At 35.1% G+C, this 27,280-nt stretch overlaps 1 protein-coding gene and 1 pseudogene across 2 annotated transcripts in view; both read right to left on the reverse strand.

The window, feature by feature from the left end:
* Galntl6 (polypeptide N-acetylgalactosaminyltransferase like 6) overlaps positions 1-27,280 on the reverse strand; it is a 1,048,694-nt gene that overhangs the window by 1,007,596 nt on the left and 13,818 nt on the right. The gene's annotated exons all lie outside the window — the stretch shown is intronic.
* Positions 8,992-9,110, reverse strand: LOC116071760 (annotated as a pseudogene).

The raw sequence follows: 27,280 nt of genomic DNA on the forward strand, positions 1-27,280 counted from the left end.
GGATTCTCTGTATAGCCCTGGCTGTACTGGAACTCACTCTGTAGACCAGATTGGTCTCAAATTCAGAAATCTGACAGCCTCTGCCTCCTGAGTGCTGGGATTAAAGGCATGTGCCACCACTGCCAGGTGCATGTGTTTCTTAATATAGCATTGATATTAACATGAAAAATTACTGACATAAGTTTATTAATAAACCTTCTTCCTCCCATTTAGTTTTTACTCTGTCCATAATTTCTTTTGGAGTCTTACACTGTCATCACATGGTCGCATACTTACATCTTCTTTAATCTTGATGTCATTAATTTTTCTCTGTCAAATTTTCTCTGAGAATAGAGCGACTATCAAGAATATCTTGTTATGGATTACCCATTTAAACAGAATAATTTTGAATGGAAAATAGAATACAATTAAGAAACATCCACTTTGTACGTAACTGGAAGGTTATTCCAATACTTTGTTTCGGCTAGCAGGTATCACCAGGCAAATAGATTTATTAATACATGAACCAGTAAGGGATCAAAAGTAGATGAGTAAATAATTTTAACTTTTAGATACTCAAGGTTATTAAAGGTTATTCCTACAGTGTGGAACAGAAGATTAATGTCTACAGGTTGGGAGACAAGCAAGCTGAAGATATGCTGGTTATACTATTTCATGCTGATTGTAATGGAACAAGAAAGCAGGAGACACAGAGATCTCAATCAGCTAGAAACAGGCGCCTCCACAAAAGCCTATCTGCCAGAGCAACCATTGCTGACTAAATTGCTTGTTATCTTCACAATGCAACCCTCTTGGTGCCATTTATTTATATGTTTCACATTATCCAGAGAGCACTTTTCATTGTTATATCAGTTCTTGAGGGAATCAGTTTTTTTGCTTAATGAAATCACTACTACTTCCACTCTCGAGTTGTCACAACCCCACATATAGCACACACAGGGGCAAAGAGCTCTGGACAGTTGCATTTGCTTCGTTTTATAATCAATCATGTCAGTAAACTGCCCTGGGGCATTAGCATAATGCTATTCCAAACTTCACATGTGAAAACAACTCCAATAAATGCTTGCAGTGTGAAAGAGAAGATGGAACCCAAAACACCATAGAAGTCTATTATCTATAGAGAAACTTGGCAGGCGTCAAAAGAGCCAGGCTTTCTCAATGAGGTAATGAGGGTGCCTGCATAAAAGGAAAAGCAAATAACTCCTCTAATAAAAAATCAAAATAGTAGCCAAGTTAATTAACCAAATGATAAAGATGAGGAAAAGTGTGTGTGTGTGTGTATATATATATATATATATATATTATTGGATATTTTTTATTTATATTTCAAATGTTATTTCCTTTCCCAGTTTCCTCTCTGAAAACACCCCATCCCTCTGAAAATACTCCCTCCCCCTGCTTCTATATTTCTATATTTTTAGAACAGTAATTTGTATTATGTCTTGAGCCAAGAATTTACTCCAGTCCCTACATATCCCAAATGACACAAGAACAGTAAGACTAATAAACACTTATGGTTAAAACCTCATCATTAAATCCTTGCAACTGCATTGATTTGAAGTTCCACTGTACATTACCAGGTACATTAGAATGAGATGTATACATTATACAAACATGAGCCTCATGTTCATATAAAACAGACTTGTTACATGTCATGTGTAGGATATAGTTTGTAAATGGCTGAAAAATTTTGGTACTAAAGTGTTATCACATGTTAAGTTACAATAGCAGAAGTGTGAGACCAGACAAAATTGAAAGAGCTATAAATGCAGATATAAACCATATCAGCAACTATATTTTGCAAACTATGCTAAAAAAATAAAAAAATTACTGTTAATCAATCTATTAATTAATCAATCAATTAATTAACAGGGTCTTAGTATGTAGACAGTATATAGACATGCATGGTATGTACTCACTAATAAATGGATATTAGCCAAAAAAGTACACAATACCCAGGATATAACCCACAGAATTTAAGGTTAACAAGCTGAAGGGCCCTAATAAGGATGCCTAAAACCCACTTGTGAGAAAGAAGAAAGCAATCACAGCAGAGGGGCTAGGGGGACAGGGAGGGGGAAATGGGAACATGGTAAGGTATTGGGGGAACAGAATTGAGGCCCTGAGGGCCAGCAGAAAGGATGGAAACAGGCAACCGCAGGAGGCAGGAGGTAGGGGAGACCCTCTAGAATCTACCAGAGACCTGAGATGAGAGAGACTCTCAGGACTCAAAGTTAGGGACTTAGATGAAGTGACCTACAGTGGGGAGAGGGAACTTGTAAAGTCCACTTCTAGTAGAAAGACAGGGCACCAAGTGAGGGATGAAGTTACCATCCCACCATCAAAACTCTGACCCATAATTGTTCCTGTCTGAAAGAACTGCAGGGACAAAAATGGAGAAGAGATTGGGGAAAAGGAGGTCCAGTGACAGGCGTAAATTGAGATCAAGCTCAAGGGGAGGCTCCAATGACTGACACTGTTTCTGATGCTATGGTGGGCTTACAGACAGGAGCCTAGCATGGCTGCCCAAGAGAAACCCAACAAGCAGCTGAAAGAGTCAGATGCAGATACTTACACCCAACCCACTGGACAGAAGCCAAGAACTCCCATGCTTAAATTAGGGAAATGCTAGAAAATGCTGAGGAGGAGTGTGACCCCATAGGAAGACCAGCAGTCTACTAACCTGGACCCCTGAGGTCTCTCAGACACTGAGCCACCAACCAGGCAGCATGCACCAGCTGATATGAGACCCCCTAGGCCCTGCCCCCTCTATCCATATACAGCAGAGGACTGCTGGGTCTGGCTTCAATGAGAGAAGAAGCACCTAACACTTGAGAGACTTGAGGCCCCCAGGGAATGGGAGGTCTGGTGTGGCAGAGGTTGGGGCTGGGGACATCCTTGTGGAGACAGGGTCAGGGGTGAGAAGAGGAATAGGATGAGGAATAGTCAAAGGACAGACAGACCACAGACCGGGAGGGAGATAATGACTGTAATGTAAAAAAATAATTGAAGAAATATTAAATGTATTAATAAAAAAATAAAATTCACAGAAAAAATAAGGGAAGACATAAAACAAAAAAATCACTTTTATTATTTATAATTAATCAGTACATAAACTTAACTGGCCTCCTACTCACTGTGTAGACCAGGAGATCACTACAAAGATCTGGCTGTCTTGGAACTCACGAGATTCATGAACCTCTGCATCTGAAGTGCTAGGATTTTTAAAGCATATGCCACCACTCAGCAACATTTATCATTATGATAGGCATTTGTTCCCAGCCCCTATAATTGCACTAATTAGATCATCAACAGGAATGTCTACTACAGTATGACAAGAAAATGTGTCCTTTCTACTTCTTGATTCATCTAGTTTTATGTTATTTATATGTTAATTTTCTTTGTCATGTTAAAATTTCTATTTGCTTTTGCCAATCACTTGTATTTTATAAAACTACCTATTTGTACAGAAATTTATAATACAGAACACAGGTGATCTTTCAAACATAATATTCCATTTTAAAGCCTACAAATTACAACCAGCATAGTGCTGACATAGGAGTTTCAGCCAATCCTTAGTATAAAGAGCTTTTAAGACTAAAATAATGCATCTGGTGATGTAGCTCAGAGGTTGAGCTCTTGCCTTGCATGCACAATTTGATTCCCAGCTAGCGGAGATTTTCTTTCTTATTGCAATGTTTTTGGAGTCAACATATTAGCTGTTTTGAATTTTAATGAGGCTAATTTCATAAATGGGAGGATCATATTCTGAGGAGGGCATGAAGAGATCATGGCGTTCTTGCCAAAGAGGGATGATAATATCGAAGCATAATTGAAGACATATCAAATGGGTTATATTGAACATGTGTTACCAAACGCGTTTTAAGGAACTTGTGGATTGACTATAAGTAGAAAGCAAGTTTAATTGGAAAACAAACGACATGAACAACCTTGTGGCAGGATGCACCCACGTATCATTCTTTGTGTATGCTCTAAGGGACAGAGATATTAAATGCAAACTTTTATATCTTTTTGGTGTGATCACATGTTAGGGAATTAAAGAAACTAAAACAAAAGAAAGAAGGTGATAAGTAAAATTCCGAAAGTAGAACTTTAACATCTGAAGAATCATATTCTAAACAAGGTATCTCTCAAGAATGAGTGTCAGTATTTAATCTTCAGACTCACTTAAATAGCCTGGTATAGTGTTTGATGATACACTCACATGGACAGGCAGAGACAGGAGAATCTCTGAGGCCTCTGCCCAGCCAGTCTAGTTTAATAGGCGACTTCAAGGTCCAGTTAGTGTGAGTGTTCCTTGACAGCGCTTGATAAATGTCCTTTGAAAATGTCATGCATACCATCTCTCTCTCTCTCTCTCTCTCTCTCTCTCTCTCTCTCTCTCTCACACACACACACACACACACACACACACACGCACACACGCACACACGCACACACGCACACACGCACACACACACACATCAACCTTTGCACACAAGAACATGCACATACACACAAGCAGCATATGTTCAGCAACCTCAGTTGAGTCATTTAAATGTCACATTTTCAGGAATGATTTCAAGTAAAATATATTCTATCCCCAACACTTAGATCCTATTTTTGTGTAACACCACCAAAGCATACATACAAAAGTTATTTGTCTTTCAAGAAATTAATAAAAATATAAATAAAAATTTAATTACTATTGCAAATATCTAGACTTTCTTGTGATGTGCTAATGATTCTTAGAAAAAATGAATACATAACAAATGAATACAATTATCATGTGAGAAGCATTTCTCACTGTGCTTGCTACTTCAATAAATCATGTTGTAAGTCAGATTTTGAAAAATGCATTATAACATCATTGAGATTAGTGGCTGCATGCTCAGTTTTAAGAAGACATATTTGCATTTTCAAGGATTTTTTTTTTTCCAAGACAGGGTTTCTCTTTGTAGCCTTGGCTGTCCTGGAACTCACTCTGTAGACCAGGCTGCCCTCGAACTCAGAAATCCGCCTCCCTCTGCCTCCCAAGTGCTGGGATGGATTAAAGGTGTGTGCCACCACTGTCCAGCCATTTTCAAGTTATTTAATTTTTTTCAACAAAAAGTATAGGCTAGTTGAATGTTGCAGCTATTCAGACTATCTTCTAAAACAGGTCAATGCTGTGATTTTTATAAAGAAAGGCAAAGATTGTAGTAAGTTGCACTGTTGGTTTAAATACCTCTTCACATGCGACTCCATGTGCCTGGCTTGCTTCAGTTAGACTGATATCTCCCAGTTCTGTTTCTTTTGACGAAAATGACAGGACCTAGTATTTCTTCATGGTTGATTAATATTCCACTATGTACATATTTCCTATTAAATATATATATATATATATATATATATATATATATATATATATATAATATCATATACCATGTGGCTTTTCTCTATTTTAATGAACTTAATTTCATTAAAGGGAGGAAAATATTCTGAGGTAGGCATGAGGAGATCAAGTCATTGTTGCCAGTGAAGAGTGACAATATTGAGGCGTAATTGAAGATTCATAACTTCATATGTCATATCTAATGCATTTTAAGGAACTTGTGGATTGACTGTAAGTAGAACATAAGTTTAAATAGAAAATAAACTGCATAAACTAACTTGGGGTAGGACATACACATGTATCTTCCTTTGTGTATGTTCTAAGGGAAAGAGATACTAAATGCAAACTTTTATACCTTTTGATATATATATATAATCTATACATAATTTTGTACGTTATATAGGATATATGTCATATACCATATAGCATATATTATATATCATCATATACATTAGAATAGTATATATTAGAATATTCATATTGTAGAATACATACTGGAATATTACTATGTTGCAGGATATGTGATCATATTGTGGACGATAAGATTGTGTCATTGTGTTATTTGCTAAAAAAAAACCCCAAACCGTGTTTTTAGATAGGGTGTGGCTCAGTCTATTGTTTACACCTTTTATCCAGAACAATGAAGGTAAAATTATTTTGTGGAAGGAAGCACCCATGTTTGGAAGTGATGTCTAATTTAGTGGCAAAAAATGAAATGAATCAGAGAAAGATTTAACAGAATAAGATATCTCCAACTCTCATCAGAAAAGAGTGAAAAAGAGAAGCTACTTAAGCCAGTGTAACAGAAAAAAAGGGAGTGCAGTTTATTGGGAGAGTTTCACAGAGACAGATTGAAGAGAGAAAATGCTAGACACAGGTAAAGACAGACAAGCCAGAGAATGAGAAGAAGCCAGAAAATTAGAACAGATTGTCAGAGTTTAGTTTGAAGCCAAATAGAGCAATTCAGTCTGAAACTGAGAGAAGCTAAATTGGATCAGTCAGCTTGGAGAGAAATTTTGAGCCAGAACATCTGAATTGTATCAGTCAGCCAGAGACCAGAAAGAAAAATAAAGGCTGAGCTTTTTCAGCAGTAAAAGTTTCAGAGGATGAAAACATTCTAGGACTAGATTAGATTGTATGGAGGCAAGAAGCTTCAAGGAGTAGGCCTAGGTTAGCAGACAGAGGCTACGATCAGGAGAATAAAAGTTACATTAACATCTGGAGACATCTGATACCCAATGTGATTGTAAAAAGCCCACCAACATTCAGAAGACATCATACATCTGACAGAAAGACACAGAGGAAAAATTCGGCTAAGATTGTCTCCACAGGAAAAATCAGTTCTTTGCATTTGGTGGGATACCCCGAGTAGTTGACGAAACTCCAATGTGGCAAAAGCCTTGAACCCAGAGCAAGGACCAGAGTAGGAGCATCTGAGACAGTGTATCATCATTGAATCGCACAGTAAGCTAACACACAAAAGGCAATTTTAATTATATGAGCAGACAATTTTTATTAAAAAGAAATGGAAACTCTATTTCCTATGCCTCAAGTTCTAGGAGAAGCCCTTAGGGGAGACAAATGTTACTTGGAAAAACCATCACATTACTCATTGCAATGATAACCACCAGAGTGAACCCCTTCCTACTTTCAATTTCAATCTTTATATTTTATCCTCTCAAAAAAGATTAAAAATATATGTATAATAAGAAAAATAGTTATGATAGTACAAAGGTTTACTAGACAAAAGACAGAAAAAAATAAGAGCATAGTGACCACTTAATTGTGAATCTATGATACCCAATGAGATTGAAGATCAAGACCAATAGCCCAGGTTTAGGAGCTCTCTGATGGAATTTTTGGGGTCAGTTAACTATACTATCATATCATCAGCAAATAGTGATAATTTGACTTCTTCCTTTCCAATTCGTATCCCTTTGATCTCCTTTTGTTGTTTAATTGCTCTGACTAGGACTTCAAGTAGAATATTGAATAGTTAGGGAGAGAGTGGGCATTCTTGTCTAGTCCCTGATTTTAGTGGGATTGCTTCAAGTTTCTCTCCATTTAGTTTGATGTGGGCTACTTGTTTGCTGTGTATTGTTTTTACTATGTTTAGGTATGAACCGTGAATTCCTGATCTTTCCAAGACTTTTAACATAATGGGGTGTTGGATTTTGTCAAATGCTTTCTCAACATCTAATGAGATGATCATGTGTTGTTTTTTCTTTGAGTTTGTTTATATAGTGGATTACGTTGATGTAAGGGCCAGGAAGCAGGAGAGGCTGGGTTGATGAGCAGTGAGAGGGGGAAAGGAATAGGTGACTTATTTGGAGAGGATGACAGGAAAGGAGAGAATATTTGAAATATAAATAAAGAAAATATCTAATAAAAATGAATTAAAAATTGTTAAAAATTTTAAAAAGAAAGAATTTCTGAGTATATACCATCCAATGCAAATTTTGGGCAAATTTCCAAAGCGGTGCTTAATGGCTGAGATCAGTGACTCTCTGTGTTTCTGTTTTCTCAATAGTGGTGTACTGTAGAAAAAAAGAGAGTTTGTTTGAGGTTTTTAAATAATATTTGATGTTATTCTTATTGGCCTTAGAGTAGTAATTTGTAAGGCTCTTACTGATTTATATTGACAACTTTGAAAGTCACTGAAAAAAATTAAATGGCAACTTAATGTTAACAAACAAACAAAAAACCCAAAAAACTAAAACCAAAACAAAACCACTGTCCAGTGACAACTGGGTACAAAGCCTAGCTGGTTGGGCTGCAGCCTGGCTCTCTGAAGTCAAGCCAAGTTCAAGAGCTAGATATGGAATTAGGATGCCTAAAGGTCTAGTTTATGTGTCGACTCAGAAAGATCTAATTCTACCTGGGTAAGTAGAAAGAGGAAATAAGATTATCTGAAGGACAATCGATTCTAGAAAACAACTGCTGAATTAGATTCACCTGTATACTTAAGATGTTTTAACATCAGAATGAAACTTAGGGAATGAGTTAACTTGGGGGAGGTATTTTGCCTATTAAAGACTATGGGTTCCATCAAAATTCTTAAAGATCCAGTCTGAGTAAAAGAAGCTTCCATATGAAAGGTATAACTCAAGGAAGGAAGGGACATAAAATAAAAGCAACTCAGAAGATGCAAAAAGCTGACTCCCCCTGCATGGAGACAGCTCAGCAAACCAGCTGAAGAAGAACAGCTCATTCAGCAGACTGGCTGACTGAAAACCTTGATGGTGAAATGAATACTTGCTGAAGGATCAGGGTTGCAGTTATGAAGGATCATCACATCAAATGATCTTCATAAGGACATCCACACTGATAAGTCTGTACAATTGATTGGTTCTCTCCTAAATAGTTGAACTGTGTATGAATTTTAGTGTAGACAAAAGTGGAATATGCTCCAGGATATTTGATCACTGTGCAAACTCTGAGATTGTACTCTTTACTGAAAGACAAAACAAAACAGAACAGAACAAAGCAAAACACACACATACACAAAACAAACAAACAAACAAAACAAAACAAAAAAAACATGTCTTGCTCTTTGATTAGTACACTTTTTTTTTTTTTTTTTTTTTTTTTTTTTTTTTTTTTTTTTTTTTTTTTTAAGCCTACAGCACCCGGTATTACCAGGCGGTTTCCCATCCCAGTACTAACCAGGCCTGACCCTGCTTAGCTTCCGAGATCAGACGACGTCAGGCACATTCAGGGTGGTATGGCCATAGTACACATGTTTAATCAAGAACAATGAAGGCAAAATTAGTTTGTAGAAGGCAGCATCCCATGTTTGAAAGTGATGTCTAATTGGTGACAGAAAAAGTCATGAATCAGAGAAAGATTTGACAAAATGGGATATAATCAAATGCCAAGAGAAGAGAGAAAAAAGAGAAGCTATTTACAATAGAGCAGCACAGAGAAAAAGAGACAGACAGACAGAGAGACAGAAAGTGTACAGGTTTGCTGGGTCAGTGATAGAGAGACAGGTAAAGCCAAACCAGCCAGAGATCAAAATGAACTAGGAAGAGGTAAGCTTATTCAGCAGGAAGCCTCTAGGTTTTGTCGTTGTTGTTTTGTTTTCTGATTGCTTGTTTGTTTGTTTTTATCCAAGACAGAGTTTCTTTGTATAACCATGGCTGTCCTAGAACTCAATCTATAGACCAGGCTGGCCTTGAACTCCTGCCTCTGCCTCCTGAGTGCTGAGATTAAAGGTGTGAGTCAGTGGTCACCTAGATAAGTCACTTTTAACTTGTGAATAAAGTCATAGAAAACAAAGACTACAGATACCTTTTTCAAATACTCATTGCATTTCTTGAAGACTATATGCACAAAAACAAGACTGCTAAATGATCTTTAACTTCTGAAGAATTTCCCAGCTGTTTCTCTGAGCTCTGCACCAGTTTATGTTATCATCATTAGACTAAGATGCCTCTATTTCCACAACTTTATCAGGATTTGTTCTTTCCCCTTTCATAGTAGCCTTTCTAACAGACCTGGCACAGTATCTCACTGTGGTTTTGATTTACCTTTTCCTGATATCTAATGTTAAGATAATCTCAGGTATTTTCCAGCCATTTGTATTATATCTTCTAAGAAATGTCTATCACTAAATGAAATATCCCAGACATAAAATAATATATTCACATAGACTCTCTAGCATGTGGAGGGAAAAATATCTGTACTCTGGTCTTGCATGTGAGTACTAAAAGACGAGAAAAGGAAGGGAAGCTAAATAAATAGATTTTGGGTAATCTACATCAAAGCAGACGTCAACAGAATGATGACCTTGTCTAGGGACTGGTTGCCATTGACAAATAGAATTAGCTATACTACTATAAATTTTAATTCAATCTAATAAATAAAATAATAAAATCTGTGTTTTGAGATAACATATTGTACCCCAGTAATATGCAATTTTTTTTGTCGACTAAATATCAAATTAAAATTAAAGGCTTTTATGCTTAGCTATAAATATAAGAAATTGTCCTAAAATTAATTTATAGATTACCAGTGAATCATTTTCCTAATTCTAGAAATTTAATATTTTTTCTAATTCATCTAGATTAGGTGTGATTCTTTCTCATGTGTGTTAACAAAATCAGTTGACAGTCTTTGATATAAACACTCACTGTACTATATAGAAAACTCTCCTATGACAAGAGACATAGGTATCGCAAATGATGTATTGGTAAACACAGTAAATGAGAAAGTTCTTTAAATTAAATAAAAATATATATCAACCAAATAAGTAAATCTGAAATGTTTGATATCAGTAGCACCGTCTTAATGATGTTTTTGCCAGTTATATAATCCAAAAGTTAAAATTTAGATGAGTTTCTTTGCTTATGTATATGATTTTAATAGCTCAATTGATTCAAACTATAAATTTTATAAGGCAATAAAATATTTATTAATTTACATTTGATATGTAAGATAACTATTGTTTCCCATGAATTTTGTTTCTGAAATAACCAAATTTCAGTGATAGCTGTGTTAGTATTCTCTTTTCCTTATTTATTGACATTTACTAATAAGCTATATTTTAGCTTCTCATGCTTATAATGATTGTTTCATTGTGTTGATAGTTTCCTACAGTTTGAGTCCATAGAAATAAACACAAAGTTTAGGCAAAGGTCATACTTATAACCATAAGCTAAGGAAGACAGAAAGCAAAGAATCAGATTTGTTTCTGATATACAGCAGAAATGGTCATTTCAAAGAGTAAGTGTATGAAACTGCTCAAGTACAAGTAAAAAAAAAAGTAGATATTTTCTTCTTCCTTATTTCACTATGGTATTTCAATACTGGGATTTGAACCCAAATGCTCAAGCATGCTATATAAGATCTCTACAGCAATATGTCAACACTAACTCTTGAAATAGAGTACACACAATTATAAAGTTTCAGCCCACATGAGTTCACTAAATCATGATATGTTCTGTTGGAATTATAAGAAAAGGGGACATTTTTTTTTTCTTTGAGAGGGGTCTAGTATAAAATTCTCTGTCATTTAATGTTACAATTTCTTCAAATAAGCATATAGGATGTTCTGGTTAGGGTGAGTGAATGGGGTCATAAGCAAACATAACCAGAAAAAACATAGGACAGTTTAAAACTTTTTTTTTTTTTTTCAATTTTAAGACATGAATGTAAAACAAAGCCACAAGGGGGCAGTGTTTAGTTGGGTGCCCAGGACAGTCTGCTTTGTTACTCAAACATGCATTCCATTTCTGCCATCTGGTAGAGAAACCAGGTGCCAAGCCAATGACTTTGTCTACTGTTCTCACCTAAAGGTTTTGGCCCCACAAGGGAATAACTAATATGATGCCTTGCAAACTAATATGATGCCTTGCAATCCATTCCATAAGGTGTGCCCACCTAAAGATGAGGAGATTAAGATCAGGACAGGCATGAATTTTTCCCAAAGCTAGTGTGGCAGAGACGTGCTCTAACAATGTCAAATGCAGGATTGCAGGCGATATTGTCCAGGTTTTCTTTAATATAGTTATTTAGTTCTGCATGTATAATGCCAAGATGTTACATGTCATCCAAAGAACTTGGAGATAAGAACAAAACTGTATGAGGATGCTCTGTCTTTTGAAACTATAATACTAATAGCCAGGAAAAAGTCATTCAATCATAGTGAAAATGTAATTAAATATTGCCTATAGTGGAGCCAATATTATAAACAGCTATTTCCTCCTTAATAAAATTTATCTGTAACTCTTATGGAATATATCTTAAGCCAGCCAGTTATTTTGTGTGCCATGTGGTTAAACAAGAGAGTAAATACTTACTGCCATGAAAATAAATATCCCTGCCTGGCACTACTTCAGTAATTTACCTAGCCTAAGGTCATTGTAAAGCAGTTTAAATGCATCATTAATCCACAATCGTCTAAAACACTAAAATACTTAAATAAATTACAAAGGAGCAAGATGAGCCTGAAGAAAGGAAAAAAAAAGCCTGTCAAGATATGGTACATTTAAGTGATGCAAAAAAGTCTCTAGATTCATGAATAAATTATTGTAAAACTCAGAGGTGTTATGAAGAGCTTGAGGATACATTGGATTCAGTTTCATAAGGTCCAGAAAGATTACAAAGATGATTGTTGAATTTCACATATTTTGGTTGTGAATTTTTATTCACTTACTTTTAACCCTGGGGACTCTAATGTCTTCTTCTTCTTCTTCTTCTTCTTCTTCTTCTTCTTCTTCTTCTTCTTCTTCTTCTTCTTCTTCTTCTTCTTCTTCTTCTTTGTCTTCTTCTTCTTCTCCTTCTCCTTCTCCTCCTTCTCCTTCTTTTCCTTCTTCTCCTTCTCCTTCTTTTCCTTCTTCTTCTTCTCCTCCTTCTTCTTCTCCTCCTTCTCCTTCTCCTTCTCCTCCTTCTCCTTCTCCTTCTCCTTCTCCTTCTCCTTCTCCTTCTCTTTCTCCTTCTTCTTCTTCTTCTTCTTCTTCTTCTTCTTCTTCTTCTTCTTCTTCTTCTTCTTCTTCTTCTTCTACTGTTGTTGTTGTTGTTGTTATTATTATTATTATTATTATTATTATTATTATTATTATATTGTAGTCATTTTTGGCCCTTAAATGTGATCCTTTAAATTCCCAGCAATTCATAAATCAGTGACACCTATGCATTTGACTGGTGGAAAGAGCAGGTCCCTAGCAGAGGAAGATGGAAAAGAACACTAGGTAATGAAATGAATACATGGATATATTAGAGATGACCTTGTAACATTAGTCACCAAGAATTTACTTATCCTTAAATACATGTTCAAAATATTTATAGAATATTTTTTTACAGAAAGACTCAGACTAACAGGTAAAATGAATAAAAAAGAAATTAAAGATTATGGAATAATATGTAAATGTATGCATGGGTTTAAAAATTTATTCGGGTATAAATTCTGAGTAAGGATACTCTTAATAGGATGAGAAACATGATGTCCTGAGAGAAGGCCCTTACCTTTCCTCATTCGCTGTGTGTGCTGCTGCCCACAGCCTTGTGCCTTTGTTAAACTTTCCTTCTTTCCCACATGCCCAGATCTAGTTGCTCATTACCCAGGGTTTGAACTTTTACAGAAAAAAAAAAAGTAAATAAAAGAATGACATTCTTATTCTGCATGGTCATGGTTCACCACTTATAAGGTGCTTCAGCTTGAAGCATTCTTCATTCATTTGACTAATTTGAATGTATTTATTACTATTCACTGATAAAGTTGGAAGTCTGCTGTCAAGACCTGAAGACCCAGTGTATGAGTCTATTCTCTTAGTACTTCGTGGATAAGTATAGATTGTTCAAGTTCTTTATCCTCTAGCATGCTGCCTTTGTTTTCCAGACCTTGAAATATACACAAATAAAGCACTTATAATCCATGCTAAAAACTCAGTAGGCATGTGTCAAACAATCATAAAGCTAAGTGTAGTTGCAAAGATATCCTCAATAGTTGTTTGCTAAAGAGTTCAAGGAGGACAGAGAAGGAGTATCAGGGAAACAACACTATTGCATTTATTGATCAGAACCTTTATAGGATGACCATTTTTAAAGATTGCAAATATAGAGAATACTAAATTTCAAATAATCAAGCCCACAATGGACACCAGAAATGAGTGTAAGAATTTAAGAATAGTCTGTACGAAAGATCTTAAAATATATTACAAACAATTTAACCAAGAATGGTGGTTAGTGTCTGTCATGCATCATGTGCAGTCACCTTGTCGATTTAAGAATCTCTTAAAAATAATCAAGAAAATTACTGTAACACTTACTTATGGGTCTTAGCTGCAAAAATGTATTATATTATAGAAATTATTATTGTCAGGGTTAGCCAAACATTAGATTATCAAGGAAGTGAAAGTATTTTCCTGAGCTTTTAGAGTAACTTAGCAGAGATGATGTTTTGGTAGCAAGTGCTTCTGATTAGTGGTGTCATTAAAAAATTACTGTCACTCTAGTGTTATTTCTCTTTAATTGTCAAAACAATCTCAAGAGTCAGGTCAGATCCCAGTACTTCACAAATGATATTGGTTTTAACAATTTGGTATTGATATTAAGTTGTTAAGCTGATGTCCCATCAACTTGAATATTGACATTCTCTGATGTGAGTTTGGTGACCGAATCCCATACTTTAACAAAGAATCATCAGTGTAACTCAAGCGTCACATCTCATCAAGTTTCACCAATAGGACCTCAATATTCTTGATGAGAAATGACCTAATTTATAATGTGCATCTCATTCAGTTTCCTTTTTCCTCTATAATCTTTGAATAACTACTGTAAGTGTGACTTAGTACCAAAGTTTTATTAGGTTGTTTTATATTGGCCTCTCTGAAAAATGGAGGTCAGTTAATATACATGTATGTTTGTGTTAATGTGCTATTCCCTATCATTCAATGCACATTACTTTTTTTTTTCAAAAAGAATACTGCTGCAGAAGTTATGACGTCATTATTATTTTTGAGCAATTTACCCAAAATTTCCCACTGCCCAACCACATGTGTATGGATCTCTTATTGCATGTTCTGCCAATATTTTCTACTCTACAGTTGTTCTTTTAATTAAATTAATTGACATTTAATTGTTTACTGTTTACCTGAACACATTTCTATGTGTATTCATTTCAAATGTACAATTGTTATACACAAAACCAAAGAGTGAGCACAGGCAGGATCTAGGCCCCTCGCACATATGTAACAGATGAGCAAATTTATCTTCATGTAAGTTCCCCGACAACTGGAGTGGAGCCTTTCCCTGAATCTGTTGCCTGACTATTTGTGGATCTAGTTCACCTAACTGAGTCACTTTGTCTGCCCTCAGTGACAGAGGATGTGCTTAGTCCTGCAGTGACTTTATATGCACAGGGGGACCTCTACCTTCATTGAGGACAGGAGGGGAGGTTAGGGGATGGGCTATGTAAATGGAGGACTGGGGGGGTGATCAGGATGTAAATTGAATAAAGAAATTAATGCAAGAAAAAATATGCATTGATATTTCTAATCGTAACTTAATACAGTGTGGTTCATTCTAGTTTGCTCCCATACTGTATAGACTGTGCTCTCAGAAGAAGAGAAACTTAGCTGTCCTTTTTCCTTTTCTTTTTTTTTTTTAACGTGCACTGAACATTGGTCTACATAGAGCCAGGCTTTCATCACAGCTAGTACACAGCTGCAATGTGAATGTGCTCCCATCAGTTGGCCATGGAAATTAATGAGGACCACAAAAGAGTGGTGGAGAAGTTGATGAGAGTAAAATAAAATATCACAAAATCTTCTGTGAAATAAGTAAAAATGTATTTAAAAGCAACTGAACAGATGGTACAGTCATGTCATTTTTAGGAAATGTTACTTGTCTACAGAAAATAGTAATGTTGAAATAGCACATGACACCTTTTAAAGAAAAGATTGATCTTCAGTTGCTGTGTTTAATATAGAGATAAGATGTTGATCTTACATTTTGTCATTTGTTTTTGTTCTATTTGTGCCTTGTGTATATGTGTGAATTCCAAATTCTTCCTACATATACTTTGTATATATGAATGCATGCACACTTCCAAGGCTGCATTTGTGGGCAGATATACACATGTGCATGTGCACATGTAGGTGAGGCCAGGAGGTAACTCCATGTTTTCCTCAGCAGATATTTACATTTTTTTTCAGGAAGTAGTTTCCACTGGAACTTTGGAGTTACCAGCTACACTAGGCGAGCTGGCCAGTGATTCACTTAGCTAAATGACCAGTTTGGATTTCATATGCCCACAATCATACTCAGATTTTTATGAGCATTCAGTAGACAATACTTGTATTCTTCTTCCTTTGTCTACTAAAGGATTAAACATTTCATATCAAGGAGTTGTCATCATTCTTTCCCCCTTATTTACACTAAACTTCTGTTATTGTGATTTTAATAAATTATTAACACTATTAAATGAGAGGACTAATAAAATTTTAAAATGAGCAGAACATCTTCAATGTGAGACCTATCAAAAATTGACTTAATCATTATAAACTAAATAACATCATGTAAATATAGCTATAAGTCTGTAACAATGTTTAAAATTAAAATAACAATGAATTGTGAACTAATTTTTCATAAATATATTCATTTTTAAGATGTGGTGATGATAAATTAAAGATTGTTGATTGCTTTAAAAATTAACTATTTGGTTGGAATGATGGATCACCAGTTATGAGGACTGGCTGCTCTTGCAGATTACATGGGTTGCCTTAAGAATAACCTCATGGTAGCTCATAACTACCTGTAACTCCAGTCCCAGAGTGTGATGGTTTGTATATGCTCGGCCCAGGAAGTGGCTCGATTAGAAAGTGTGGCCCTGTTGGAGTAGGTGTGTCCCTGTGGGTATGGGCTACAAGACCCTCATTTCAGCTGCCTGGAAGCCAGTATTCTGGTAACAGCCTTCAGATGGATATGTAGAACTCTCAGCTCCTCCTGCACCATGCCTGCCTGAGTGCTGCCATGTTCCAGCCTTGATGATAATGGACTGAGCCTGTAAACCTGTAAACAGCCCCAAGTAAATATTGTTCCTATAAGAGTTTCTGTAAAACCATAACTATAACACAGAGGGTTTGAAGCTCTCTTCTCTTATCAGTGAGCACAAGGCATGCTTGTGGTATGCGGTTATATGTACACGTGAAAACTTACACATAACACAAAATAAAAATAAATTTAAAATTAGTTTAGCATAATTTTGTGTCTATATATAAAATTCTCACATAATGATTTATGTTGTTATAGAGATTAAATGCTGTTTACCATGAAGTAATAAACTAATCTCCCTGTGGTGGTACATGCCTTTAATCCCAGCACTTGGGAGGCAGAGACAGGCGGATTTCTGTGTTCGAGGTCAGCCTTGTCTACAGAGTGAGTTCCAGGACAGCCAGGGATACACAGAGAAACCGTGTCTAAAAAAACAAACAAACAAACAAAAAACCAAAATAAACTAATCTCCCAGTTAAATACAAATTGAAACTCAAATAAAATCTAATCAATATTATTAAAGTTGAGATGTAAATAAATTGTTAGTAAACTAGAAATTTGAAGAAAAATGGCATGTGACCTAGTCTCTATCATATGTTAAGAAAAACTGAGGATCTTGCTCAGTTGGTAGAGTACTTGCCTACCAGGGTTGCAGCCTCTTTCAGTCCCTAGCATCTCATAAAGAAAAGGTGTATGTTATACATCTGTAATCTCAAAAATGTAGATGGAGACAGAAGGACCAAAAATTCAATCTCAGGCTCTTCTACATAATAATGGATTTGATTTCTAGTCTTAAAATAAAAATAAAATAAAAGTATTAAATACAAACACACACACACACACACAGAGGAGGGACAGGGAGAGGGAAGGGAGAGAGAAATGGCGAGGGAGAGGGAGAGGAAGCTCATAGTTCTTATTTGAATTTAAGGCATTTTTTTGAGTTCATTTTGTAGCATGCAGTGTACTTTTCAAAGTATAGCACTGTATTCTGTGCCTGTCAAGTTATTTGAGTAGAAACTCATGGAAAGTTAAATAGAAAAATGTGTTTTGAATTTTATAAATCCTTGAAACTTTACTCTTAGTCACTAAATAATGTGTTTACCAATATTTATTTTAAAACCTAAACACAATAAAGATGCTAAAAGGACCACACAGATGGTTCTTAACTTTCATAAACAACATAATTAGCTGTCGTTAGTTCTGAGGACTACCCTGTCCCTGTCTTAACTACAATGAATTATTGAAGCTTCTGTTTAACCCACCTCAACTAAAATAACCTATATCTGTATTAAACAAACAAACAAACAAAAGTAAGAGTGGAGCTTCCCACCTATGGCCCATCATTTTTGCGATAGTTATCATCCTGAATCCTTTACCTAATATATCTAACGGGAACTTTTCCCCCCACTCTTCCCTGTTCAACACCAGGGAAGGCTAATTATTATAAGTATTTGGATACAAATATCTTTACAATGAGCCTTTTGGTCTTTTTTAACATCTGTGAATCATCACATTGCAATTCCACGTTCTTGAGTGTATTTTTATTCCAATAGTTCAAGGCTTCTAGGAAGTGTTCTTGGGTCAGTGTCTTCATTTTTTTTTTTTTTTTTTTTTTTTTTTTTTTTTTTTTTTTTTTTTTTAGTAAAATATCTCTATTTACAGTGAGACAAGTCTATGAAGAGCTGTACTAGTGACCAGACTCCAAGACAACGGTATCACCACCAGTGTTGGCATAATACAAAAATAATTATGCCAAGCACATGTGTCTTGGCAAATTACTTCCCCTACGTTTTTTATGCCACTTATGGGAAAATGGGGCCCGATCATTTCATACGTGCTGAAGTGGCAATCTGGCAAGTAAGAAAACTCATATTTGCCTTAAAATCCTCAAGAGCATAGAATTCTTCCAAATATGAACAAAAACATCCTTCATCTTAGTGTTTGCTTACAAACTCATACCTGAATTTCCAAAACTTGGACAATATGAAGAATTTGTTTTAAAAAATAATATTACTATCGAGTGGACACTGTATAAATACCAAAAATTTTGCAAGATAATGAGAACATATGTTCAGGGTTTTATAAAAAATATGGATACAATTATTTTCATAAATTTGCTCAGTATTTACCCACAATAGTTGTAATGCATCTGAAGCACTATACTTTATAAGACAAAGATCAGTCTAGTGTAGAGAAATGTGGTCCAACAAAGAAAGTAAGATCAGTAGGCCTAACAGTTGAAAAGACACGTGTCTCTCTGTGTGTATCTTTTGTATCTCAGGGTGGTCTTTAAATCACTGTGTAACCAAAAGTGGCCCAAAACTCCAGACTTTCCACTCAAGGGCTGATTGTCAACACTATCACCATATGTAATACTCTATTCTCTTTTAATAGGCTGGAAGAAATATTGAAATGTTTATTCAATAGGTCAAAGTCTGTGCTGGTATGGAATGTACATCCATGTGATTTAACTATGGCAACTACCTGAGATTATTGGAATATAGGCAATACCACTAAAAGGCAGAACTGAAGACTGACAATAAAATTTCTCTTTATTATAGCATGTAACAAATTTTACACTAAATTCAAAATAGAACTCTGCCTGGACAGCAAAAAATAAAATAAACTTGTAACATGTGTGCAAAAATAACCAATGGAATAGAAGGAGGGACAGAGGAGAAGCTCAGTTGGTAATACACATGCTACAAAAGGAAGAAACTTGAGTTCCACCCCTGGAACATCTGCGAAATCTCTGGGTGGTAACACAGGCTTGTAATCACAGAACTGGGGAAGCATATACAGAAAGATCTTTTTAAAAAAGAGGTGGAGAGTGAGCACCAGAAATAGCAGTGTCAATCTGTAGTTCCCACAAGTACATGACTCTGTAGACAGACATGTACATACATGTTCCAGCACACACAGGGAACATGCAGTCTCACCTACACACAATATGGGTGATCAAAATTTCAGAATACTAGAGTTTTAACCAGTCATAACATAGTAAGATAACATTATTTGCGTCAATTTTACTTAATTTATTAATATTAACATTTTCAGCAAAGTCAAAATCAAATATAAAACATCTACTAGGGATTAGCAACAAGTGGAACATAGCAATGAGAAAAACAACCACTTTTAGGAGAAATTCATTGAGCATCCACCATATTCATGCAAATATAAAGAACTAGTTGGTGTGGCTCAGCCAATAAAGGGCCTTCCACACAACCATAGCAATTTGAGTTCAGATTCCTAGCACCCATGTAGAAAGCCAAGTGCAGTGGCAAGTGTTTCTAATCTGCAGGTGAGGAAGACAGAGGTAGATTCCAGAATCTCGTTAACTATCCAACCTAACCAGTGTGCTCTCCATTCTGTGAAAGACCCTATCCCTAAAATAAACTTGGAAATGAGTAAAAGAGGCATGGTTATTGACTCCTGGCTGACACACAAATATTCAAACGTGTACATTCTCTAGTATGTACATGTACACACACACACAGATAACCAATTTGCACTGTATTTCACATTATTAACTTTTTTAAAAAGGCAAGTTGTTTAAGTGCCTAGATTTCACATACTGTTTTCCTGGAGCTAACTATTCTTAACACTTCTCAATATGCTATTAGCCTGTCTATATGTGGAACTGGCCTTAGGGGAGAACCATCAAAATCATTTGGACCATCCCATGCCACTTTGTATTAATTAAAGTGAGCGTTTAGAGACAGCTTAAAAAAAATTGCAAAGTAATTCCCTAATCTGTAAATTGTGGGCTGAATGAGGATGAGTGGTTCAAACATTTCGCTTTGATGAGGGGAGGCCTCAGAAGCTTATCACATGCTTATGTTTGTCTAGGAATGCACATATATTAGCTGCTAATATTCAGCATCAGCCACCGAGAACAGCTACTTATCGTTTTTCCTTTAACCTTATAACAGTTTTCATGGGCTTATAGGCTTATGTCCAAAAATAAATACAAATATTTTTATTCAAATTGCTAAGCTAAAGTTCAATTTTTAAATAAAGACTCAAATAAGCCTAACGAAATAAAGGTTGAAGTGATATTTCACTGCATAAACAACAAGGATATGATTCAGTGTTATTCAGCACACTTATCTGTCTTTCAAAGCTGATCATAGAAAAAATTATTCACATACAATCGATCTAACTTTTTAAGTCTTTTGTTGGAAGGGGAATACTGTTTAAAACCTAAGCGACACATGTTATAATTTTAGAAATTAAAAAGTTGATATTATATTGATTAAAGATCAATCAGTTTTAGGTCAGCTAGATGACACCACGAGACCATGCCAATAAGTAAACTAGCAAGCAAAACAGCTATCCATAATAAGGAATAAACATAGACATTTGATATATAGATATATATGTATATAATATATGCTTATATATTCCTACATATAATATATTATATAAGTGAGCATAAATAAATAAGAAGGACTTAATCAATTTAAGGTTTCAGCTACATAAAATAATAAGCTGGAAAATTATAGACCAATATTTTACATTTTCAATATCAAATATATATAACAGGATTAATTCTACATAGAGGAAAATATTTAGAATATATTATTTATTTTTTCAACAGAACATACAGATTTTGTAAATTCAATGTGAATTGGCTGAGATTTTCATCAAGAGATGCAAATGGAATATTTTTCAGCTATAAAGAAGATGGAAAAGCTGTCATTTACAGTGAAATGGATGTAATTGGAAAACATTATGTTAAGTAAATAAGCTGGGCACTGAAAGGCAGGTACCACATTTTCTCTCATATCTCAAAGCTAAAAGAAGCAGATCTGAAAAAATTCTAACTGATTATTAGAGTCCAAGAAGTATGTGGGTCAGAAAATTGGCAAAATGCCTTATGGTTTCCTGATCATGCAAGATACACTAATGGAAATGTCATACCACAACTTGTTACATGTACAATTAAGAGGTGCTAATATGACATTTCTAAATTAGTGTATTTTTAAATTAGCACTTGTCTATATGCATAAAACACCTTAATCAACCATTCACTTTCAGTAAGCAACACTTCTGATACAATATATTTTTATTAAATCACTGCAGTGGCAGAATATATCTGAAAGTATAGAAATTCAAAATTAAAGTATACATAAAAATAGCATTCATAAAAAAACAAAGTATAACAATTCAGACAATATATTTTAGGTAAACAATTAAGAGAGCTTGTTTAAATGTTTGCACATAATTTCATATACTGATTGACACAGCTCAGTCATTTCATGTATGTTATATTTTCACAAATCCTATGATATCGAATCATGTCATAGATCATAGTTTCCTAAGTATAAGATTTATCACATGATACTTTTGCTAGTGGTGCCATTGTCCCAATATGAAGGAAAAGCTCTGATTTTAAACTAACATCTTCATTTTCGCAGAGCTTTAGAAATGCAATGCAGATAATAAACATTAAAGAACATTTGAATACACTGTAGAGGTGAACCTGAAAATGGAGAAAATGAAAGGAATTCAAAGTTACGTAGTTGCGAGTTAGAAATGTCGAAATGAAAAGCTCAGAGATCCAAAGCTGACCAGAATACTACTCAAAGAGAAAAGATACAATTAATGTGCTTTCTGAAGAGTCCATGCATCAAAACAATGCTATTTAATTATCGGAACAGTAAGACACATCCCTTCCAGACACTACGTTTAATATATCGCTACCCAATAAAGCTTGACATATCTTTTCTAGCCCCTATAATTTCTTTCTAATCTCTTTCATAAGTTTTGCTCTCGAATTTCTCTCATTCCCCCAGCTTCCCCGTTTGTACTATACCATCATTAATTACAGTGAACCCAGAGAAGTCAAGGGAGACTTTCAAAAAGAAAGGAGCTGTTCCTAAGAGGAACCACACTGGAGTATCAAACTAATAAAAGACTTAATGTTTGACAGTACTTAAATTAAAATAAATCCCTTGACATGTATCAGTCTAACTTACAAAATAACATATTTTTAAATGGTACATGCTATTTAGTGTTCCTATGCAAGCTGTATTAATGAAATCAACTGCATGCTCCTTTTGTAATTAGTAAAGTTTAATAATAAATAAGCCTTTCCTGAATTTCTATTGTTTTGTTTCAAATGCAAAGTTCTGCCTACAAGTTCTTATGCATACTAGTGATGCTGCCAAAATTACAAAATGAGTCCATTCAATGATTGTATTATGGCAATATATGAGTAGATTATTTAAAGTGACTCCAGTGTTTGAATCAATTAATTCAAATCACTCATGTTGTCTATACCATACCCAGAAGTATATGTGGATATGGTGGATGTTTTCTCCTTGTGATTTTCAATTTTGATAGTAATCATATCTTGACATGATATATTAATTAAACTGGATAATGTTGACAGAAAAAAGTAATTCATGGAACATTGATCCATGACAAGTTTATGACAGTAGAATGCTTTCTTACATTCTTATTTATTTAGCAGTACCCACATATATTTAAACTTCACTTTAGGTTATACTTTGTTCATACATATAACTCAACGTAATCATTCCCAATATATGAAAAACAATTGCTTCATTCTTTCAGAAAGTATTTTTTCTAGTGCTTAGTCTGTGGTTAGATAATGATAGGACAAATAAAATGTAGAAATGGAGATAATTTCTAACATGTTAGGTTCCTGAAGCTGTGTGACAAAGAATAAATATCATGCACTCTAAAAGAAAAAGTTGATGCTTTAATGCCAAAAATCTGAAACCCAAATGATGTAGGGCTGCATATTGCCTATAGGTACAAGAACATCCTTAATGTGACTTCTTGGTTTGATGACTATTGGCATTCACTGTGTCCCTTGACTTGTGACGATGTTAGTCCAATCTCCCCCTCAACTCTTAGATTGTCTTCTTCTCTATGTGCATTTGACATAGAGATAGACAACTTACTTCATGCATCTTTCTTCATATTGTATCTTTCTGTCTATCTCTGCACTTCATGTGGTTAATCATATCTGTAGATGTCATTTAACAAATAAACTGCCAGGCAGTGGTGGCACATGCCTTTAATCCCAGCACTTGGGAGGCAGAGGCAGGCAGATTTCTGAGTTTGAGGCCAGCCTGGTCTACAGAGTGAGTTTCAGGACAGCCAGGACTACTCAGAGAAACCCTGTCTTGAAAAAAGAAAAACAAAAACAAAAACAAAAACCAAACCAAACCAAAACAAAACAAAAAACCCAAATAAACTAACATGAAGACTGCAGAGGACATGCATAGATCTCCTAAGGAACCATAATTCAAGCCATCTGCCTGTTCTAAAAGTTTACATAGTAGGGATTGCTAAAATACATCCTGAATATAAAGATTTAATGATTTTACAACTATAGAGCAAAAATTAAGAGCAAACACAAACTTTAGGAAGCATATGAAGTCAAGAAAAATTATTCAAAAATGTTGAGGAAAGGCAAGTTATTCAGGCAAGACTGAAGATAAAATAGAGGCAAAGACTTAGAAAAAAATGATTAAGATTTCTTGGGAAATTTCATGAAATACAAGGTTGTTGGAATCAGATCTTTGTCTGGGAAGTGATAAGCTGCCTTGCCTGACTTCATATCCAGTATTGTTTGATTAAGCTATACTGGAGAATTGAAATTTATTCTCCTAGTATAAAAGCTTAACAGTAAAGGGTGAAAATTCTCAGTGCGATTCATAAACACTTTAAGGATGGACTTGTAGGCTTTAGAAGGCTAGAGCACCAAGGTGAAGCATCCCTATCAAGGTGAAGCATCCATTTTAAAATTCAAGTCAAGTACTCACTCTGGTCCTAACTGAATAGTGACATGGGTGCTAAAGAGCTGTGAAGGGAAGGAAAAGAGTCACGGAAGGAAGAGCTGCTTAGTAATCAATTGAACTTAAAACAATGATACTTAGTGCCTCAGTTATAATGATTAGACCTTGACCTTTGATAAATGCCTTTGCCCTTCATTCAGATAAAAGATGTGGAATGAACTTAGGGATCAGAAGTGGGTGATAAATTTACTTCAGACATCTAAAGTTTAAGTTATTTAGATTTAGAATTTGGGTTCCTTTGTAGATATGTTCTTAGGAGAGAAATGTCAATAAGAAGTAATAATTTATGAGACAACTTACATGTAAAGACTAAAGTCATGAGGAGTAATGAGAGATGCCTAGGGAGAGATCAGAACATGAAGTAGTAATTACTCATCCCCTCAAACATGCACATACACACATACACACATACACACATACACACATGCACACCCTCAAAACATACACACACATACATACAAACAGAAACACAAGAAAAAACACACTCAAAGATGCACACACACACACACACACACACACACACATATATACTTATATTATTTATTATATAATTAATATATTATATTATATGTTATATATGAGTGGCAATTGAGGAGGAGAGTCTAGACAGAGAATTAGAAAGAGTTTGTACAGTGAAGCCTAAAGGATCATTATAGGATTACTCTGGAGTCCTCTTTTTCCATTGCACACTTTTTTTTTTTTACAAAGAGCTTTTTCCTGGATCCTCTCCCTAGGTGTTCCAATGCCACCATCTCTTTCCCTCGGATGAAGATTATGAGCAGTAGGTGGTACTGTTTAATAGCATTCCATAAAACAGTGTGAATAATGACATGAGGTCTTAGAATTAGCTACCAAGGGGTTTTTGGTGAAGCTGGTAGCTTTTTGGTTAAGTATGAAGCACACAGGAATAGGAACCCAGTAATTCAATGTATCATTTGATTAGTTAAAAAAAAAAAGACAAAGTAGTAACAGTAACAACAGTGCTATGTGCAGAAGAAATATCTCCCTCTCCCCCTGCTAGCCTACCCCCTCTTTTTTTCTCTCTCTCTCATTCTGTTTCCAAGTGTTACTTCCTCTCTCCCTCCTCTCCTTTTCTGTCCTTCTCTGTCCCTTCCCTTCTTTTCCAGGTACCTTTCCTTTCCTCCCTCACTGTTATAAGTCTTCTTTAAACTAAAAACAAAAAACAAACAAACAAAAACCCCAACAAACAAACAAAAAATCCCAAACCAAACCAAATCAAAACCAAAACAAAACAAAACAAAGTTTTAGTTTTTCCAGCATGAAAGTAACATACATCCCATGAAGAGTGAAGCAAGGTTAGTGGTTCAACATTACCCTAAAGACACGTTAGGAAATTTGAGTGGATAAAGAAAGTTGGCAAAAGCAGATCTGGAAAACAGGAAAGAGGAATGAAAATCTAGAGTCATTTCTGGGAGATGGTGTAAGTTTTATTCTGCTAATTGACATTTTGGGATTACAAAAGGTATTTTTCGTTTATTTGATTGTTTGGTCCATGGTGACAAAACTAAGTAATACTGACTTTTTGCTGCATAGTTTTGGATACAGATTCAACTCCCAGACTTCAAAAAAAACACAACTGAGAGAATTGGCATGAGACTAAGTTAGCAGCAGTTCCCTAGGTATATATCTTTCAACAACTAGAAGCAATTTCAATGGCATTTTTCAAGATACAAGCAACTACCCATTCTCAAAGTGTTTCAGGAGTTTGCCTATTCATTGGGCCAATTACTGATCAAATTAGGCCTTGGAAAAGAAAATTCCAAAAAAAAGAATTTCCAAAAAGAAATTTTGAAATTTTCAAGGAAAAAGGATTCTGAACAGGGAAGGGGCAATGTAGAAAGAATATAAACTTCTAGTTATTCAAGACAATCTTCACTCAAACTTCATTACTGCCTTTGACAAATGTTTTTCATGTTAGAACTCAATAATTTTAGCTTGAAATGGAAATAAGCTTCAAAAACCTGTATTTTGTTTTAGCTGTTGAAAGAAAGTTTAAAAGTTCCTTCAGAACTTATGAAGATGGACAGTTTTATGCAATATTTGTTAATCCCACACTAGTCTGTTACATTACTAAAATCAAGGAAAAAGTATATAGACTACAGAAGGGAAAACTATTTTTCTCACACACACATCTAGTTTTACACAGCTTTTCATTTCTTCTTCTTGCACACATTTTTCTACCCAGTACTAGAAGTGGGAATTAGATACACATCCACCATCATGTGGCCTGAAATATAATAAAACATTGAAAAGCTTTTATAAAGTAGAGAGTACGATCAAAAGGACAAAATGGCAGCATAAAGAATGGAAAGAAATGTTTAGCAATCCCACATCTGACAGAGAGCTGATGTCCATAATATGTAAAGAACTCAAGAAAATAGACATCAACAAAACAAATATTTCCATTTAAAAATGGGGTACATTTTTAACTAGAGAATTCTCAACAGAGGAATCTCTAATGTTCAAGAAGCACTTAAAGAAATGTACAATGGATGGCTGTGAGCCTCTACATCTGTGTTAGTCAGGTACTGTTAGAGCCTCTCAGGAGATAGCT

This window comes from Mastomys coucha, unplaced genomic scaffold, assembly GCF_008632895.1.
Source record: "Mastomys coucha isolate ucsf_1 unplaced genomic scaffold, UCSF_Mcou_1 pScaffold22, whole genome shotgun sequence".
Classification (NCBI taxonomy): domain Eukaryota; kingdom Metazoa; phylum Chordata; class Mammalia; order Rodentia; family Muridae; genus Mastomys; species Mastomys coucha.